Source organism: Haliaeetus leucocephalus, unplaced genomic scaffold (genome assembly GCF_000737465.1).
Source record: "Haliaeetus leucocephalus isolate CR32 unplaced genomic scaffold, Haliaeetus_leucocephalus-4.0 Scaffold808, whole genome shotgun sequence".
NCBI classification, from domain to species: domain Eukaryota; kingdom Metazoa; phylum Chordata; class Aves; order Accipitriformes; family Accipitridae; genus Haliaeetus; species Haliaeetus leucocephalus.
Genome location: NW_010973244.1, coordinates 1,608,958 through 1,628,406, shown reverse-complemented (window position 1 = coordinate 1,628,406; position 19,449 = coordinate 1,608,958).

The following is a 19,449-nucleotide window of genomic DNA, read 5'->3' as shown; positions in this document are numbered from 1 at the left end:
ATTACATCAAAATTTATGCTTTTCTTAGCATAGGTCAAGATGAGTGTGATTCAAGGTGTGTGCAGGCCTTTGCACCGCACAGGAACAGATGTTCCCGTTTTTACATGAGATGTCTGTGGGATGCTGGTGCCCTCCGGGACCTCTCAACTCCAGACAGCAAAGGCGAGCCCACCTGCAAGAGGCTGAAGCAACAGCCCTGCTCCAGCATCCCAGCGCAGCTCCACGCCTGCCACCAGCCCTTCTTCCCTCTTAGCAGCTGGACCCCTTGATGCAAAAAATGTCCTTTATAAGGAGCAGTTCTGGGACAAGGGAAATGCCACAAAATGTTGGAACCCAAGCTGGCATGGCCTCTTTTCAGCTGACCCCAGTGGTTTTTATAATATATCATAGAGCAACAACGCCCATCTGAATGTCACATTCCACTGCGGCTTAACCTCAATTCATACCTCTTGAAGAGTGTATAATGTAGCTTATGTATCTTTCAAAAAATATTGTAATTTATGATTTGCATGCTTTATTGCCTTGTAATTATAATCCAACAGTGCCATCCACTGCTTCTCCAAATAATCTTTGCTTACAGTTTCTTCCTGAAGTTGTCTTTCGTAAGTCACGGCACTAAAACTGAACAGTTTGACTGTGTATACATATACAGTATATATGAATGCATGGCCAGATGTGGAAAAAAATAATTTAAAAAGCAAAATCAAAACTGTAATCTGGTGATGTTCATAAAGGATTACCAGAGCTGTCAAACAAAACCTTTCCGGGCTGTAGATAACACCATGTTTCATATTTAGAAGAACCACACTCCTGAGTCACACAGAGAAAGCTTTTGTGCGTAATTGTATAATACTTCTTGAAGTCAATCCAATAAAATAATGCCTTTCAAATCAAACTTTTCCCCAGATATAATCACCCAGCTGACAGGAACAGAACACCCTGTGCTGTGAAATGCCAAGTAATTCTTGCCAACTCTTTGGGATCGCTGCTTTGGATGACAGCAGCCAGAGCCCCAAAGAACCATAACCTCTACACTGAAATTTTTCTGGTGTGTCCTGTGACTGTTGGACCTCCAGATCTGTTGAATCATTTGATGCTTGATAAAGATCCCCTGAAGAAAGTAGCATGTTCCCAGGACACCACTAATGGTATTGCCTTCCCAGAAGGAAACCATAAAAATGTAGCCTGAATTCAATCAAAGCATTGCTATTTTCTCATATTTTGTATGTGTCTTCATGTTACATTTCAGATACTGTACATGCATGTATATATATGGATACAGATATAGATACACATATACAGAGGTATATATGCAAGTACCCACACAAACACCAACTGCATGTTCTTCATAGACACCTATAATAATACAAAGTAGTATTTAGGTGTACATATTTTTAAATAGCTCTCAAAATTTTGCTTCTAGCTCTGCATTTAGGAGCTCAAGTACACACTGCCTTTAAGAGGTAATACGCTTTGACTGAGTTTTGTCAGAGCTCCAAATACTCAGCTCCCCTGAAACTTTGGACAGCAAAATTTGGCGGGGGTGGTGGGGGACACACACGGGATGGGACCGGATGGCACAACCTGAAATCTTTCATGCCTTAGTTTCCTTGTTTCTAAAATGCAGAGAAAACAAACCATGTTAAAAGCTTGGTATTTACATACCATAAGCACACCAAAATATCTGAGATCTCATATTCCAGACCCCCAAATCTATTACTTTTGTAAAACCAGCACAAACTAATGTGAATGGCCAATTGAATATTTCTTTTATGAGGAATCCTTACCATGTGGGCCTACAAAGGTTTTCATGGTATGACATAAAAGAAGTCAAGCACTCCCTGTGTGTCAGAAAATCCAGCAAGTGACCTACAAGGTCATTCCCAGCTAGCAAAAGGCATGATTATCTTTCATTTCATGTTCAAGTTGGATCTGAATTTGGGGGCCACTAACAAATGCCGCATAAAACAATAATTCTGTCCCTGCCATAAAAATGTGATGCTATAGTAATGCAGTTAGGCACAATTCATAGAAGGAAGTTTCCAAGTCAGGATTAAAACCAAACAACCAAAAAAGATTAAAATTAAGATTTTTTTATATTGCACTGCATAAAAGCTCCCAGGCAGGAAACTGCATCTGGAAACGAATCAGCAGTCTTAGTGTCAATAACAGACAACTATTACATACATGTTTATCAACTCTGCATGGATGCACATGGACATACACAACATATCAGCTACTAACAAGTGGCCTATTTACCACCTTAATGCATGAAATTGAAGTAAACACCCTTAAAATGTATGTCTGTTACACTCCTTGACACTGAGAATGAGGATGCAAACGTACTGTGTTTAACTTGGTTTGCTAACCCATTTTCTAGCAGAATGCAACAGAATTATCTACAGTTTAAATCATCCTCTGAAAGCAACTCATGACCAGAAGGGACTTACCAAACCTTATTCCAGGGAATGAGAAAGAACTTCTGGATGTGTGCAACTGGGAGTGAAGTGATTTAGTGGTAGTTTTTATTTTATAACTAAAAGGATCATGTTTATACAAGTATTACTTCTGCCAATACCTCCCACTACAGTAAATTTATCTAACCCTTGAATCATCAATAGCACATGAAAAAACGACAAACATCTATCTGGCCGATACTGAGCCAAAACTCAGGCATATGGACTGTTGTATATTCTGTCATCAGGAATAAAGCATTGCAGTACGTTTCTTCTATTTATAGTTCAAAGAAATTAAGAAGAAAATTACAAAACCTTTAGTGTCAGCAAAGGGAGCTACAAAAGCTGCCTGGGCTTACACTGCTCATGACCACAACTTCACCATATGCAGTTAAAAAATAGTAACTCTGATTGACAATATTTATCAGTTTTGTTTATGTGAAACTAAAAGGAAGACTTGTAATACACTGTAGAATGTCTAATCTGACACTGTATTGTATACTTGGAGGGAAAACACTAACAAAATGTGGGCAAGTTCAGTAGCTAAATGCATGGCTTATGACTGAGAAAACTCTTTTAGAACAAAAGCTCTTTTTTCCTATCATGTACCAGGGCCATGCTTTTAAAAGATGAAACCCAGCATGTTTATGAGACCGTAAAATTTTGGAAAATTATTCCTCAAATATACAGACATATGTATACACACCTAACAACTAATGAAAAGCCTTTTCAATCCCAAAGACCACGCAGAAAGAAGAAACAGCCTTCCCTTCCTACTACTTTGAATTTTGCCAGTCAGAGAGACTCTTTACCAGTTACACAGGTCATCATGTTACTCAACTATTCGCAGTGAAGACAGTGGCAAAATGCTAGCACAGCAGTGGCAGAAAGCACACTAGCGCAGACATGAATCCAAAGGTCAGATCCTTAGATGGCCTCAGCTGGAGCGACTCTGCTGATCTGAATAACAAGAAACTGAAAAATGAGCCTGACAAATTTCCACAGACCTTCAAAGACTCATGGAAAACATGGCTGGCAGGGATCTGAAGACATTATTCAGTACATATTACTGACCAAAGGGAGGATCAGATTTCTTTAACCAAAAGTCATTAGCTATTAAACACAATGGTTCAGGAACATTCTTCGGCTCATTCCTAAAATTTGCCAGAAGCAAGGATGTAATGGGAATGCTGCACTCTCCTTATCTTCTCTTCAAAATACACACTGCTCACTGCCACCAGACTCTGAGATATTTGAGGCTCTGGTTCACCTGCTCTTCCGGTCCCCTCTCCTGAAAGACTTTCAAATAGCCTGTTTAAGCATACTCCATCCCTACCCCTGGCTCTGGAGGTTATAATCTCTGAATGCAAAACTTTCTCTCTTTCATCAACAGAAAGTGCAATAAAGTCTCAAAGGCCACCAACATAACAAGCTGACAGCAAAGCCAGACTGGTAAAGAGGTTAATTTATGTACGGAGAGATTACAATCTACCCATAATGAGGCATCCAGCGTGTGTTCACAATCAGATCCAGCAAACAGACGTTGGATATGAAGGCACATGAGAAACTACAGTTCAGAGGAAAAGATAGAAGTAGTGCCAAGGAAATAACTTTTTTTTTTTTCCTTAAATACTCAAGTTTTCTTCCCCTTTTTATGTCTGGGAGAGTAGAGTGCAAAACTCAGCTACAAATAAGTGGGAGAGGGGGCCCTGTGATCTGACCTTTATCTTTGCACTGGCCCTCCTTCCCTCACAGTGGAAGAGGGCAGCCCAGCTCGCACCAAGGGCTCAGCCTCTAAGGAGCTAGGACTGCTTGGCACACGGCATGCCAAAATCTGGTCTCAGGTGCACCTACATCAGTCACTCTGCTAAAAATCACACAGTAATGTGACTTAATCTTCCCTAGCACCAGAATACCATCTCCTCCATGCCAGGTAGAGGAAGACAACCCAAGGAACAACGAAACAGTTGCCTTCAGCTGTGCAAATAACCCCCGTGGAGGGATTTCGTTCTTCCAAAACCCACACATGCAAGGAATCCACAGCAGGGCAAGCCATACATTATGAATCTCAGTGGCAGAGATCTGACCCTGTAATTCATTATCCAACCCAAGACCTTTATGAAGGTCTTAGGCTGGGGAAGAAACAGTGTCACAAGCGAATCCCTGCATCATGCTGATCCCCAGTTTACATAGCTCTGCTTTGGACACATTGTGATTCAAGGCAAATTAAAGAAGATTGTAAGGTTACAGTCTGCCCCAGTGCATGGGAATACAAATTTTCAGGAGTCAGCTGCACTCTCCAGGTTGTGTTGTGCTTCTTTGTGAGTGCTAATCTTCCCTTAGGTCACAAGCATGTGCCTGATGTGGGGTTTGTACTGGGTTGTCACCACTATCCAGCCCATCTTTGGCAGACCTTTACTCATTCTGCAACCCAGATTTGCAGTTTCCACAAAGGCCATATAGTATCTATCACAAAGCGATTACAGATTGGCACTTATTTGCAACAATACCTCATGTGACAGCACCATGAAGTAATGAGCTTATCCTCAAGGTTAACCTTTTAGTTCAAAAATACGTATTTCCTCCTCACTGCTGCTGTAGGAAGATTTCTTTTTTTTCCATTGCTATATCTTCAATATTTGTACGGATTTACATCCTGCCCCAACATATTTTTCAGTCTTATAGCTGTCAATGAGGATCAAGTTTAAGCTTTATAAGAAGCTACTGTACATGCGCCTGGAAACTACAGGCAACATGTGCTTAAGTCCACACCTGTGAAACGGAATGACTGTGAACGTGTTTTCTTTTCCTTGTCACTTTAAGTGCTGTCCTTTAAGGTTTGGTGGACACTCTGCAATTTGTTATTGCTGTGGGAGGGAACTGTTTTTTTAAATATGTTATAAGTGCACAGCCCTCAGGAGTTTGAGCAGTGGAAAAGGAAGGGCTGCTCCTCTTCGCTATCTCAGGAACTACAGAGTCCCTGTATTGTGCCAAATTTTATCATTTTTGCAGTGATGCTACAACTTTCTCACACTCAACCATCTTACAAGGCAGCATTTGTATGAAGAATGGAAAATTAATAACATGCTCTCCCTCAGCTCAGTAAAGGGTGTACACCTGTCTTTGATTTTGACAAATTTCATTTTTATAAAAACTTCAGCAGTAGGAGAATATGATTAATTCTAAATGAAATTTTATCAGCTAAGCATCATAGCCAGAAGGAAACCACTAGAGCAGAAGTTAAACTTGTTGCTTAGAGTTCTAAAGCATAAAATAATGGCTGGATGAAACACCAAAGATGCCTTTAATGATGCAGAAAAAAGGATGTTTATATTAAAATGAAAAATTTATGAATTTTAGGATATTTCTGATGGGGGCTGGGGGTAAATCAATGATTAAAATGTGATATTATGTGAAGAGGACTAGTTTCACATCTGTCAGTTACTGAAAAGAATAAATGGCTTGCTGTTGTGACCTTTCACTTCTGGTGTTCTACAGATCCTGCATTAGATGTATAATTAGCTTCACTTACATGTGCAATTCTAATAAGTTCAGTGGGAATGTTAAACATATTTGGTTACTGTAGGAGAAAGACTCTTCTTACTCCGTTGAATCTGAATAAAAGTTTACATTTACTGAGAGCTAATACCATCCTAGATGATTTGGTTCATTATATGAACCTATTATCAATTAACTGTCATAAGAATTAACCAGTGGTATTTCCCAAATCTCAGAGTCATTTAGAAGCTCAAATTTCATTTATCTGAATCAGATTTACAAGTCGACATGCAAACCCAAGGCTTTCAGCTGGTTTTGAAAAGTATAAATACTCTAGTTCCTTCCAGATATTAGGTAAGTGCATTTTCACTAGCAGAAATGTCATGAAATAATTGGTTGGTTTGCCTTTTTCTCTATTTCCTACTTAAAGGAGGGGGGGGGGGGGGGGGGACGACACACACAGACACCAAAACAAAACCACAAAAAGGACATAATGGACCTTTCAATAACAACTTTTTAAAAAGATTATTTTCTTAAATATGTATATAAATGCATACACAATCAGAAATAGGCACAAAAAATTCAGGTATAGTATAATGCAAATCTATTGTTCTAACCTCTCCTTTCTGCAATGACATTTGAAAAAAATGTGATAACTTTTTTTAAGTGACATTTAGAGAAAAAAATTATTCTTGTATTAAATGACTTTGTGAGTTCCACCAAAGTTGTGAGAACTTGCTCTTTTTTATCAAAATAACGTCACTGACTTCATTAAGGAGGAATGGCAGCTGCTCCAATTTTAAGATTGCAACAGAGTCCCCACTGGAATCTCAGTCTGGACCCCACAAAAACATTCCACTAAAAAGGGGGTTTCCCTTGTGCAACCACAAAAGGAATGGCAGAAGAAGAAAGATTCTATACAATCAGGACCTACAATCATGTTTCCTGTTTGGATTGCAAAATTCTGGCTTTCTTTTTCACTGTAAGAACTGACCAACTTCTACTTCCATGTTCAAGTCCTATCTTGCATTTTGCAGTGAGGAAGAAAAGAAATTAATCCATGGGACACAAATCAAGTTTAGATGCTTTGGTGTCCTTCCTATCAGTCTCCTCATGCAAAAATCAATTCCATGCTGCTTTCAGTTGTCCAGATTTACCCTGCTCAGACAAGTTCCCTCAGAAATAAGGATTTAAGATACCACACTGTCAACCAGTCGTTTTCTCATATCGGTTTCTCCCAACTAAATTTCAAATTCCCTGTTCATTTTCAGCCAAGTCTGACAGAATGGTAAGTGTGGGGTGTGAAAATTGGCACACAGAGCCAATGTGGGAAAGGTTGCAGCATATACATTTACCATAGATCAGAGGATACAAACAGGAGACACGTGGAAATGAGAGGAGCAAGAGGAGGAGTCTTTTAGAGAAAAGTCTGTGGGAAACAAGACTCTATGGGTTGTGCTATTCATGAACTACTTGTTTTATGAAACATGGAATTTGACCTGTCCCTTGTCTCCACATAAGTGATGCACAGCTTCTCCCCTGTTTTTTAGCACTAGGCATCACCACTTTGTCTTTTCTTGGATTAACTCAATGTTTCACATGCCATTAAATTGCCTCTAAATTAAAATGAAAAAATTAAAAATTAAAAATAAAATTAAATTGCCTTTTGTCTCAAGCTACAACGGGGTGGGCTTACTTATGCTTAACTAGGAAATTTGCCTGGAATCAACACCTGCAATACTTCTCAAGGGCTTGTAACAAATGGTTAACAGAGGTAATTACACAGCCTTTTCAAACCAAGATATGGTGCAACCCTAACACTGGGAGCAAAAGATACAGTCGGCACAGAAGTTTTGTAAGAGAAGCTAAGACAAAAGATAAAGCTAAGATAAAAAACCCCACAGTTGTCTTTACATGAAAACCAAAGAGAGCAGGGCCAGGCAGACTCTGCTTCTTCACATCCTAGAGCAAAGCCAAGCCCCATCAGCATGTCCTGTGTGAACTGGCCCCGGACAGCTCTCCTCCCTCTCTCCACAGAATGGCTTAAAAAAAATATTTAGTGTCCTTTTGATCTTTTGGCTCCTTGCCTTGGCATGTCTTATGACTTCGGCCGGAACCTGGAAGAAGCATCTTCCTAATTAATAGCTCAGGAATTATTTCAGACTGCCACCCACCAGGACTGTTTAGCTCGATGGATTGTGTGACCTTTCAGCTGCTTTTCTCCAGCCTCGTCCCAGGGTGCTGCAAGTGACCAGTTTGTGGCTGTCCCCACCAAAATCCTGCCTACCTCAGGCAACCCCCATTCTATAGCAACCCTAAAAAGGCCTACTAGGGCCTGCTACCACTCAACTTTTCCAGTTTATTAGGACATTTTTATATGTTCTTTTCCCATGCTTCAGACACCAGCAATGCCACAAAGCAATGCTGCAATGCCCCATTCCCTCTTAAAATACTTTGTGTGTGGTTAGTAAACAGCTCCGCATTCGAGACCTAACAGATGAACTCTTCCTAGGCCTCCCTTCCCAATCTTTCAGACCATTACAACTGTGTCTGCTCCTGGCAAAGTGCTTCCACCTACATCATAACTTATAAAACATACTGTTAATATTTATTCGTAGAGTCTGTGTACAAACATGTGAGGAGGATTCACAGACAGATATAAACCAGAAAACAATGCCCCTATGCATAACTTTATGGCTAACACTTTCAGATGAAAACCGATTTTGATAACATCTGGGTTTTCTTGGTGTCCACCATGAAACATCTGTAAGGACCCTCAATTTTCAGAAGGTTATGGGAACCCATATGCTGAAGCAAAAGCCCTTTTAAGGTATTTTAATGGAGCATCCAAAGAACAAGACATTGAAAACAATTAGTCACTCTCAAAAAATCTTGACCATTTGTATAACCTTATTTTTCTAGTTGTGAATAACTGACTGAGCTTGTGAACCCACACACTCAAATTCATGGCATTTCTTTGTATGTTCATCTGTCTCTCATATGACAGCTTGGGAACGCTGCATTTACTCAATTAAAAATGTTAGAGACTATTCCAGATGCTCACAGCCAAGGAAAACGAGCACAACAGTTATGGGGAACACAAAGAGACTTCGTCATCTGCTTTGTGCTTCCACCACTCCCTCTTAGGTCAAAGGTTTGGCTGACAACATTCATTAATGCTTTCTGAAATAACAGTATGACTCCCTGATCTCTTTCCATCCCATCTTTCCATTAGAACTTATTATGCTGTCCCCCAACAAATGTCTTATTTTCCCAAATAATGGAAGGAAGTGGAAGGCGAGGGACACAAATGCAGGCCTTCACAGGAAGATGGAGGCTGTGGGACATGGGTAGCAGAATAAATACCCACAGTACGTAACTCTTTATGGAAGCACGATTAGTGATCCTGGTGCAATGGAGATGGAGAAGGCTGGAGAAGGGAAGTGAGAGGGAGGAGGTACACATGAGGTGTCCCCCTCCCACCAGGAAGGATTAGTGGAGAAAAGTGACTGTGGGATGGAAGCCTCCAGACCTGGAGGTACAAATGGAAATAACACAAATGCGTACTGTAAGGAGTTCTGAAAGCTTCCTTCAAACTTCAGGTCAAAACCGACAGTTTGGGGGACTTGACACTCAAATGCTGGAAGCAAGGGCCAATGTCAGTAGTTTTGGGACACAATTATACTTTCAAGTTATTTAAAAAAAAAAAAGGAAAAAAAGCAAGCTTCATATGAAGGCCTGCTTAGTGCTCAAGTTTGTTGCATTTTTTCCCAGTGTCACTCCAGCTAAAACACACTTAGTCTTTGGTCCCAATACAGAGAGTTTTGAACTTTGCAGAGTTCTTTCAATGGTGGGATAAATTTCTTCTCGGCCATAAGCTTACCACTTTCAGCAAAGGCAAACCAAGGATATTTGTGGCCAATAATGTTTTACCTCCTAGCAGGAGACAATATTCAGCTTGCCATTACACGTTTAGTCTGGGATACTGACTTAGGCTGGTGTAGAAAATGTGGCCACATACTTAACTTTTACATGTTTAACAGATGCATTGAAGGAAACTTACCTAAGGTCTACCCTACACAGAAGCCTACAGAAAACAAAACAACCTGATGGAGCCGATGACTATGTGCCCCCACTGATTATGTTTTCAAACCCTAGAACAGTGTGTACATGTGCAAAGTTGACTGACAATCTTGACATTTTGATCATGGCAAAAGAGAAAACATACGAATGAACTTTCCATAAATACTGTGCAAGCCTCTGTTTTGTCCACACAAATCTGATAAGTGTGTGCACAGAAGAAGAATTTGCATGTGCAAGCTGAACTATGCAATCAACAGTTTCACAACAAATGGATGGTTTTACTGACATACTTGGCAGATGAATCAGACATGGGCTTTGAACTTTTGTCTCTCTAGGCTGTTCCCAAGATGCATTGTGGTTATACAGGTAAGCATAATTGTTAGCTTTATAAGTATTTACACATACTGTTACAGTATCCTGAAGAAATGCAAGATCTGCCTCTTCAGCACTACTGGTATTGGAAAAGACAGTATGAAACTTACCTGAACAGACAGCAATAAAGTCAGTAGCTCAGAAATTTTAATTTCTACCTTCTAAGAAGTTACTATTACTAATTTTTAAAAATAGTGATCATTTATTATAGCATTATGCTCTTCTAAGACATGCAGAACATTCATTAAAAGGTCTTGTTTCTTGAAATGAGTATACTAAACTGAGCACTGTAAACTGATTACACTTACCAAGCACTCTTGATTTCAGCTGTGAAGCCTACACTGCCTCCATAGCACAAACCGATCACTCCAGCTGTGCGGTGCATTGCAAGGAGGAGCATGATAGCTTGGGTAAACTCAATAAGCCTACCACAACATCTGTCCAACATGGAGAAAGCCTGATGCCTCCTCAGCACTCTTATTTCAGGTTGGCTAGCAGCCTGAAAGAACCCCAAGATTCACAGGGCTGCAAAAGATGGGCTAGAAGAACACTTTCAATGTTTGGTCTAGTACTAGATTTTCCTGCCATGCTGCAGTGCTGCATGAAATAGGAGCGTGCTGTTGGGAGTGGTAAGTACGTCTGTCAGGGTGCAGGTGTACACTGAAGCAGCAGGCTGCTTTATCTTACACTCAGTCACTTTTCTGCAGGACTAACCTCTGCTGAACTGTCTTTGCTAGATCACCCCCCTGACGTGTTCCTGGGAATTCCTGTTTTGGCTAGCTTCACTGACCCTCCTCTGCAGACCATCCCACTCCCCATCTCTTTTTTTGTAAACTCTAAATACATTCAGCTGCTTTCCTGCACTCAGATTATTTTTTGAGCACTTCAGCCTGTGTATTTCGCCTTGCACAATTTAAATGGGGATCTCACCAATAATGAATAGATGCCTCAGACATTATCTTCTGCTTTTAAACTGGACATTGTACTACTAATGCAGCTTAGTAATGGAGGCACTGATTTCTAAAGATACCTGAAGTTACTGGTGCCTGCAGTTGGAGCTCTGTGGTCTCACTGCTCTTAGAAACCAGGTCCACCATGCCCCAGGTGAAAAAACCATCAAACTAGCGTCCAGAATTCAAAAATCAGACTTCAGACCTCTTCATACATAGCCCAGCCATCTCAGCTTTGAAGGAATGAACCATCAGTCTCATGGGCAGTTGAAAGCATGAACCCTCATTTCTGATGGATTGGAGGCTCACACAGGGCTGACTTTGGATTCTAAGAAAGGACAAGTTCAGGTGGCAACATCTTGTGCACTGGCAGCCTCTACATTAGTGCTGGCAGTTATGCATCTCTCTTCCTTCTTCCATTAACTGACCACCTATTTACATGTAACTTATGGCACCATAAACAACTTGGAGACTTCCAGCCCTTTCAGTTATATTTATTGCCTGCCCCCCCCTCCCCCCCCCAATGGTCAAAAGGCTTAAAAGTCACAGGGAAGATAGACACAAACATCTCAAGACTAAGAGACCTCAGTTAAAGCTCCAGGCTGGGATTTTGACAGGATATTATGCTTGAATCCCACTGAAATCCAAACTGAGTACCTGACCTTCCTGAAGCACACAACCCTCTTTTTCAAAAGATGATGAAATCAAAGCAGATAATAGTTTTTATAAGTCTTACTTATTTCCAAAACAGCACGAGCAATGATAGCAGGATGCTGGCATGGCTGAAGATTCAAGAAAATCAACGTTGATTTTAATCTGCCATCGTTGTGACTCTGAGCCCTTAATTTTTCTAGTCACACTGGCTTGACATATTGGGAATGGCTGTTCCACTGACAAAGTCATCGCTGCCATTTAAGTGGCCGACAATACATTTGCTGTCATCACTGATGCTTTTATCCTATTCCTTTCAAGCTAAGAAGCATCCATAAAGACTATGTATTTTATAGTGTAAAACTCTGGGAAAGAACCCTTCCACTTTTTGCCCATGGTTGTGTTTGCATACATGTAAATGTTACAGTTTCTTTTCTGCATCTTTACAATTTCTTCCATTCAATTCTTACTCAATGCAGCCAAGTGGGGAAGGTGAAAACGTAATGTAGGCTGCTTGCTCAGCCGAGCCCAGCCCATAACCTACAATTTCAGATTCAAGCAATAACAGTAAACAGCCATCGTGGACAGAAATGATTATATAACAGAGTTCATCTAGCGGATGAGTTCAGAATCGGGGGAGAGGAGGGGAGGTACACGCAACTTTTCTTCATAATGGAAAATGAACTTGGAAAAAGTGGCAATTTTACAAGGAGACATGAAAATGCGAAATGAATACCCTTTGGTTCCCTGCCCCAGAACTCATCCTCCCCAGGCTTTGTTCTGCAGAGAGGAAGTAGGAAACAAAAAGGAAAATATTTCTGGCATGAACTGAGAGCTAAGAGAAAAGGGGAGTGGGGGGGCAGAATGACTGCTAAAATTCCATATTTCCACATCTGCTTTCAATTATACTTATGTCAAGTCATTTTATTATTTGACGAAACCAATCCAAGGAATTAGGCTTTTGTCGGATGCCTTGAAATGTCATTAAGTGCTCGTACACAAACACACACACAAATGAAGTCACGTTTTCCATCCGATATGAACGTGATTACTAGCCTGGAGGGTAACAGGACTGAGATGTTATCAACTTGCAAACCATCAGTTCCCTGCTCTCCTGCCAGCCTTGCCCTCTCACATAAGGCCAAAGCCAGGGTGAGGTCCCCCTTTCTCCAGTATGACCCGCGGTGCATGAGCTAGGACCAGCAGGAGGAGGAAATGGGAGAGTGAGCGCTGCTCAGATTAGACTGGGAAGGGGCGGGGGGGGGAAGTGTCCATTTACAAGTTATAATTTTGTCAACAATCCAAATCTGGTTTTAAATTAAATATTAGCAATAAACTCCGAGAGAAAAGATTTCCAAAATGCATGACAAAGGAAGTGCTAGGAGCATATGTCTTTTCAACAACTCAACAGATGTCTCTCTTTCCCTCCCAGTTATCCCAGCCCATCTATTTAAGGTTCTCTATACTTTTAAGAGCTGGAGCCCTCTGACTGCTGTTTGTATATTAGCTTCAGAGGAAATCCCTATAGGCCTTCTGTTCCTTTTACACAACCTGACGTATGGCTTCGGTGGAGGGGGTGGAATTGCTCAACACCTTCTGGAAAAAAAAAAAATCAGACCCAGTGGATGTGCATCTCACTAGAAACCCCCAAAGTGTATAGCACCAAGGGTCAACTAGTCACTTAAAAACAAACAAAAAACCAACCAAAAACACGGAGAAAGAAAGAAAAAAAAAGAAAAAATCTTGTCTCTGATCACTTAATTTGTGGCTTGTTTTAGAAAGCAGCATTGCTTTACTGCTCAACAAGATTGTGATCTCTCATAACAGCTGAGGAAATAAAAATCTCTGTTTCTTTTGGCATTTTCTCATTTCAGAACCTGCAGGCTTGGTGATATGTTTTCACTCATCATGCTGATACTACTGCACAAAATGCCCTGGCTTTTCAGTATCTTATCAATGAGGCAGCTTGGGGAATCCATTACTGACACCTATTTGGGCCGTAAAGCATAATCCTCATCCTGAAGATTTTCCTTCCTCTGCTTTACAGGCTCTCCCATGCAAACTTTTGCTTGGAGAATTTTTTGGCAGAACAACATCATAAACTGCACTTTCTTGCATGACAGGCAATGGTTTGCAAAATGAGACTTTTCAACAGTCAGACAGCTTTGTTTTATACATTTGTGTGCAATCTATTTTGTTCACCTTGTAAGTCTAGGCTGAAAATATTCTTATACCTCTAACATTCATACTCCTGGAGCCAGAGGTCCCACATCCCAGTCTTTGCTCCCTCCAATCCATGTGCACTAGCTCCAGGTACCATGGTACACATGCACTCAATGGGCTTTTATTTTCCCTGCCTTTCCATAGTGACCCACAGCCATTTTCCTTCTAATATCCTAAGCTACACATCTGAAGCCCAAACTTTGACAGACATGTTGTCTATGACAGAAAGATTGATGACTTGACTGCTCTGCACGTGGAACAATGGGGTTAACCACAAGCAGTAAAATACAGAGCTTAGCACATGATCCTGAAACATGTCACAGTGATACTGCCATCACATCTGTGGTGTAAAGCATCAGGATTTATTCAAAACCCATTCAGGTTTTAGCAGAAGAGAAGCCCTAGCAACCCAGTCAGCTGAATGAGTAAATAAACAAATCTCCAAGCAACTATCTTATATTGAACATTAAAAAAAGCTTATCCTTATTAGTTTTCCTAGAGGCCTTTTCTAGACTAAAGTGATCAATACCCCCTGCCCCAAAAGGCAATACATGAGACCTGATGAAAAATAAGGAGGAAGGTATTTTGTTAATATGCACCTAATTTCAATTAAGAATAGGAGCACTCAAATATGATCTAAGATTTTAAAAATTAATAGCAGGAGTAGTTGCTTCCTGTTTGGTTGGTTTTTTAAATCCTAAACAAGGAGGTGGGAAGATCTATCCCAAAATACATGCTTAAATACATGCTTCTCAAAAATCCAGGTGCCTCAGATACAGGACCAAAACAAGGACTTCAAAATTACCTGTCAATTCTTGAAAAACCTGGCTCCAGACCTTAGCCCATGAGCTGACCATCCAGAGATGCTCTGAGGTCTTCCAGACAGACTTGAAACATTCATCCAATGTCTTAAAAAAATGTCACTCCAATGGCATGATTTGTACTTGCTCAACAAAGCTCCAAATGGAAGAGGAGCTTCCCTTTGGAAGATTTTCACTAGTCAGAAGACACTGAACATCAGAAACCTCTTGCAGTGCAATGTCCCACCCAATTTTGCTGATTAGAAATGTATAGAACAAATAAATTTCTTTCCTCTTTGGGACTTTTTATATATCCCATCCTTAATTTTAGCATGTATTCTTATTTTTAAATAGTTAATGAGGCCGCAAAGTCTTCAGGATAGTGAAAACATCTGCAGTGTGCTAGGCACTGTTCATACAAAACATCCAGATGCTAATATCATACAAATAAGCAATTGTTTTAATAAAAATTGCAAAAGATATCAGAAGTGGGTGACCAGGAATTACTTAGACACATGGAACAATTGGAAATCATTTACCATACTTGAGATGTTTGTGTGTTGCATAAGGCTGTCTCTGGTTACAAATACTGTTGGTTTTGACTGGAGGAAGAGAGGAGAAGGTAGCAATTTCTAGTGTGCTCTCACTGATAGCACTCATGCCATTTGTCTCTTTTGACTACTGCATAAACAATGGTTGAAAGCAAAAGCACAGCTTAGGCATAGGTTTGAGACACTTCAATTCCAAGGTGCCTCTGCAAGTTGGGGCTGCAAGCACCAGCACACACAAAAATACTCAGAGAAGCTACTTCTACACAAAGGAGAGAAGGGAAGAAGCAACAAGATGGGGGAGGGGAAAAAAAAAAATCAAAACCAAAATCAGGCACAGAGTTCATCAGCAGAAGCCCTGGGTGGAAACATGGTCTGTAAGAGTCTGTTGGGCAATGTGGCACCAAAGCTTTCTTTGGGACCAAACAAACTGAAGCTTTAAGGGGGGGGAGAAATCTGTTTGTGGGTTGCATTCCTGTAATAATAAAGTCATGACTCACTGAATGACTGACAAAGTTATAAATTAAATGGTGATTTAGTGAGTTATCTCACACCTACCTTGGAATGCAGTCAGGAGGAAGAATGTTTTTAAAGGGACGAAAAAATAGCCATTGCATGACTAGAACTAATGGGGAATTAAGTCACAGTAAACATTCGTGGTAAACTTCTGAGTTTTGGTATGATCTCATATACAATATCACAGGAGTATGTGCAGGGTAGGATGGTTCTGAAATTCCTCTTATCACAGCAAGGATTAGTGCTCTCACTTTACAAAGCAAAATTTATTTGGCAAGGCTAAAATGCAGTTGAATTCAAGGACATGCGTGAATTCTGCTGTGCTGGAGAGGGCTCAGTCTTTAGCTGAAATAAAGTGGTGCTGCTGCTCCACTACATTTATGGTCATGAATGCAGCACCGCTACCCTATTCCAGGTGAGGACGTGGCCCATTGCTCTGCTGGGTCACTCCGGGGGACCCAGGCATGGCAGATGAGCAGGAACAGGGCAAAGACAAGCTGGGTGGAAGTAACCCTTCTGTTTTAACTTCTAGCTCTTGTAGCCAAAATTAAAGGGTAGTGATAATCCAGGAAGAAAGATAAACTTGGGGAGAGGACATTTGGAGGGGCTGACAGAGAACAAATATTTGCATAGGACAGAGTTGAAATTTTAGAGGTGGCTCAACCCAGCCAGACCCCTATCAGATAGGACAATTTTAAGGATCCTGCCCTTTTATAGCTATGCATCAGCATCTTAAAAATGGGTGAGTTTGGGTAGTGATTTCTCTAGCTTCTAGCCCTGTTAACTAAACTCTGCAATGAAAATGGACCAGCAAGAGGGATGCTGAAGAACTGTGAAAAAAGTTTGAGGGCAAGATGCAAAATAAAATGAAAACCTAAAAATGCAGACAGCACCTTATTTTTAGAAAATACACGTTTCCTTGTGCCTGTAACACACAAAGACATCAAAGAAATCCAGTGATCCCAAATCACACTTAGTAATGATTTTGCAGCCATGATTATTTGCATAAAAGTGACTTGGCTAAAGTCACTTTCCATGTTGCTCTCTTTAAGCCACTCAAGTCCCATAAGGGATGAATCAGGTTTTTCTCTCAAAAAGAGCAAGTCATTTGACAAGAGGGGCAGCAGAACCTACCAGCGCTATTTTATGGTCTATAACATCTGAAGCAATCCATCTCATTTACTTCCCTAGCATAATGACAACTGCATGCACTGGCAGTCTGCCTGTCGTGACTTGACCTTAACAAGCACTGCACAGGGAGACACTCTTCTTCCTCATGTTCCAGGTCTTGTTCACTTTGCTCAGGTCAGACCCTGTCTCCAAGGACACGTTCACACACATTTTTTCAGCCTGTAGTACGCCAGCTTATCTGCAGTACTCATGTGGTTCCCCTCACGGGCTAAGCACCTCAGATGCATTTGTCCTCGGTGCTCTTAACCCTATTTCTCAGCAAGGGAGTTGGAGTGATGCAAGGACCAACACACAGGGAGTTGGGTGTGCATCTGGCAGCCTGTATCTCTGTCACTCCTGCCTGAGGCCGGTGACTCAACCATTGAACCATCCTTCCTCTCCTCAAGTTCAACAAAACTCAAGCATTTACTTCAGAAGGCAGTCCCACCAGATTTGATTACCAGCCCTACAAGCCAAACATGATCTCTGCAAGTGCAGCTTTATTCTGAGTGCAAAAATAGCACTCTGGTATTCAACAGATATGTTCCTGATTGCACATACAGTCCTGCTTCTTTCTTAGGAGTCAGGGGGCTTGGAGGTTTTTTATTTAATCCTAAAAGGCAGAATAACCTTAGACAGGGCAAGGTAGATATTATTCCCGCTTATCCATTTATTAATTTCATCTATCCTACAGAGCCCTGCAAGGCTGTCTGCACTTTTTAATGAATAGGAATGTCCTTTAAATTTTCTGTGCAAAAAGAGTAGGCACGTAAGCAACAATCAAGGATTAACCAGTGTGCTATAAATTTAGACACTAACTCACCCAACTGCAACCTACTGATGTGCTTATCTCCCTAAACAACTAGTTTTCTATTCTCCCTAGTACAATTTCAGGTCTAAATTCCAGTTGCTTTTTCCTCACAGTGCTCTTTTTCCTTTATTGTCTCTTAAAAGAGGTCAGAAAGGCCAGGTGAACGCTTCAGTTAGCCATTCTATCAAGTGAATAACAACGCTGGCACCAATGAATGGGGATATTCTGGGGGTCTATAGGCAGAATTAAAACCAGAATCCAATTCATAATTTTGTTTGCTGCATCCTAAGCTGTTGCTATGGAAATTAAGGTAAAATCCTATAATTATAAATTGGCTGATGTCAACAGTGTCTAGTTTTCATTTGCACATACATTTATGATTAAAATTAGACCTAGCAGAGCGCAAAGCTGAAAAATCACCCAGTGTGTTTGCTATAGGTGGTTTCAGACTTTAACATTCCCTTGCTGGTTCAGGTGAAATATGTGTCAGAGTAAGTATCTTGGATACAGGCTCTTCCAGAGCTTAGATCCAGATTTAGAAGTATGCATATTTAGAACCTGAGGCCAGCTCCATTTCAATGCCAAAACAGAAAACCTCACACTAGGAGCAAGACCCGAACTGGGAAAGCCACACTGGATGCTTTTACCCCACCCGTTGGCAGCAGATGATGACAGGCAACTCAAGGGGCTGCTCAGCACCTAAGGGTTAAGGGTATTGCAGGTTAGGAGACTGTATGCAGGTGGATACTGCAGGGTAACCAGCACCCAATAATCCACCCACAGTTAACCAATGCCAACTTATCTGCTCCCTGTGCTAGGTTACTGTGTTTTCACATGGCACTCTCTCCTTCTCTCTCCCTTGCGCTCCAGTGTGCAAGTTCCCCATTAAAGCATGCCCCTGGTGTGCTACGCTGCATTAAGTGGACCCCTTCACCCTGCTCTAAGCCTCCTGCTTCAGATGCAAACATTTTCAGGTGATCGTGTACAAGGCCAGCAGTCCCAGGGCTAACAGCAAGCCAGTGCTCCTCTAACCTGTAAGCCTGCCATGTGCCCAATCAAACAAAACCACACAATATGAAAACACTGGATATCCATTGGGGAAAGTGGGGGAGAGACACATTATCTGTCGTTCCCTCTGCCATCTATACTGCTGTTAAGCACATACCAAACTAGTTAATGCTCTGGGTCTGTTTAGATATGAGGCACCTCCAATTCTAAAGGCTGCTAATGACCACCAGCGCCACTCAGCTGGAAAAGACTTTTAAATCCAGTTTCAGATGGAGATTGCCACACTAGTGAAAAGAGTATGCTCTGTAGGGTTTTTTTTTTTTTTTTTATGTTCTTTCAGTTCACCTTCTGCAATGACTTTCT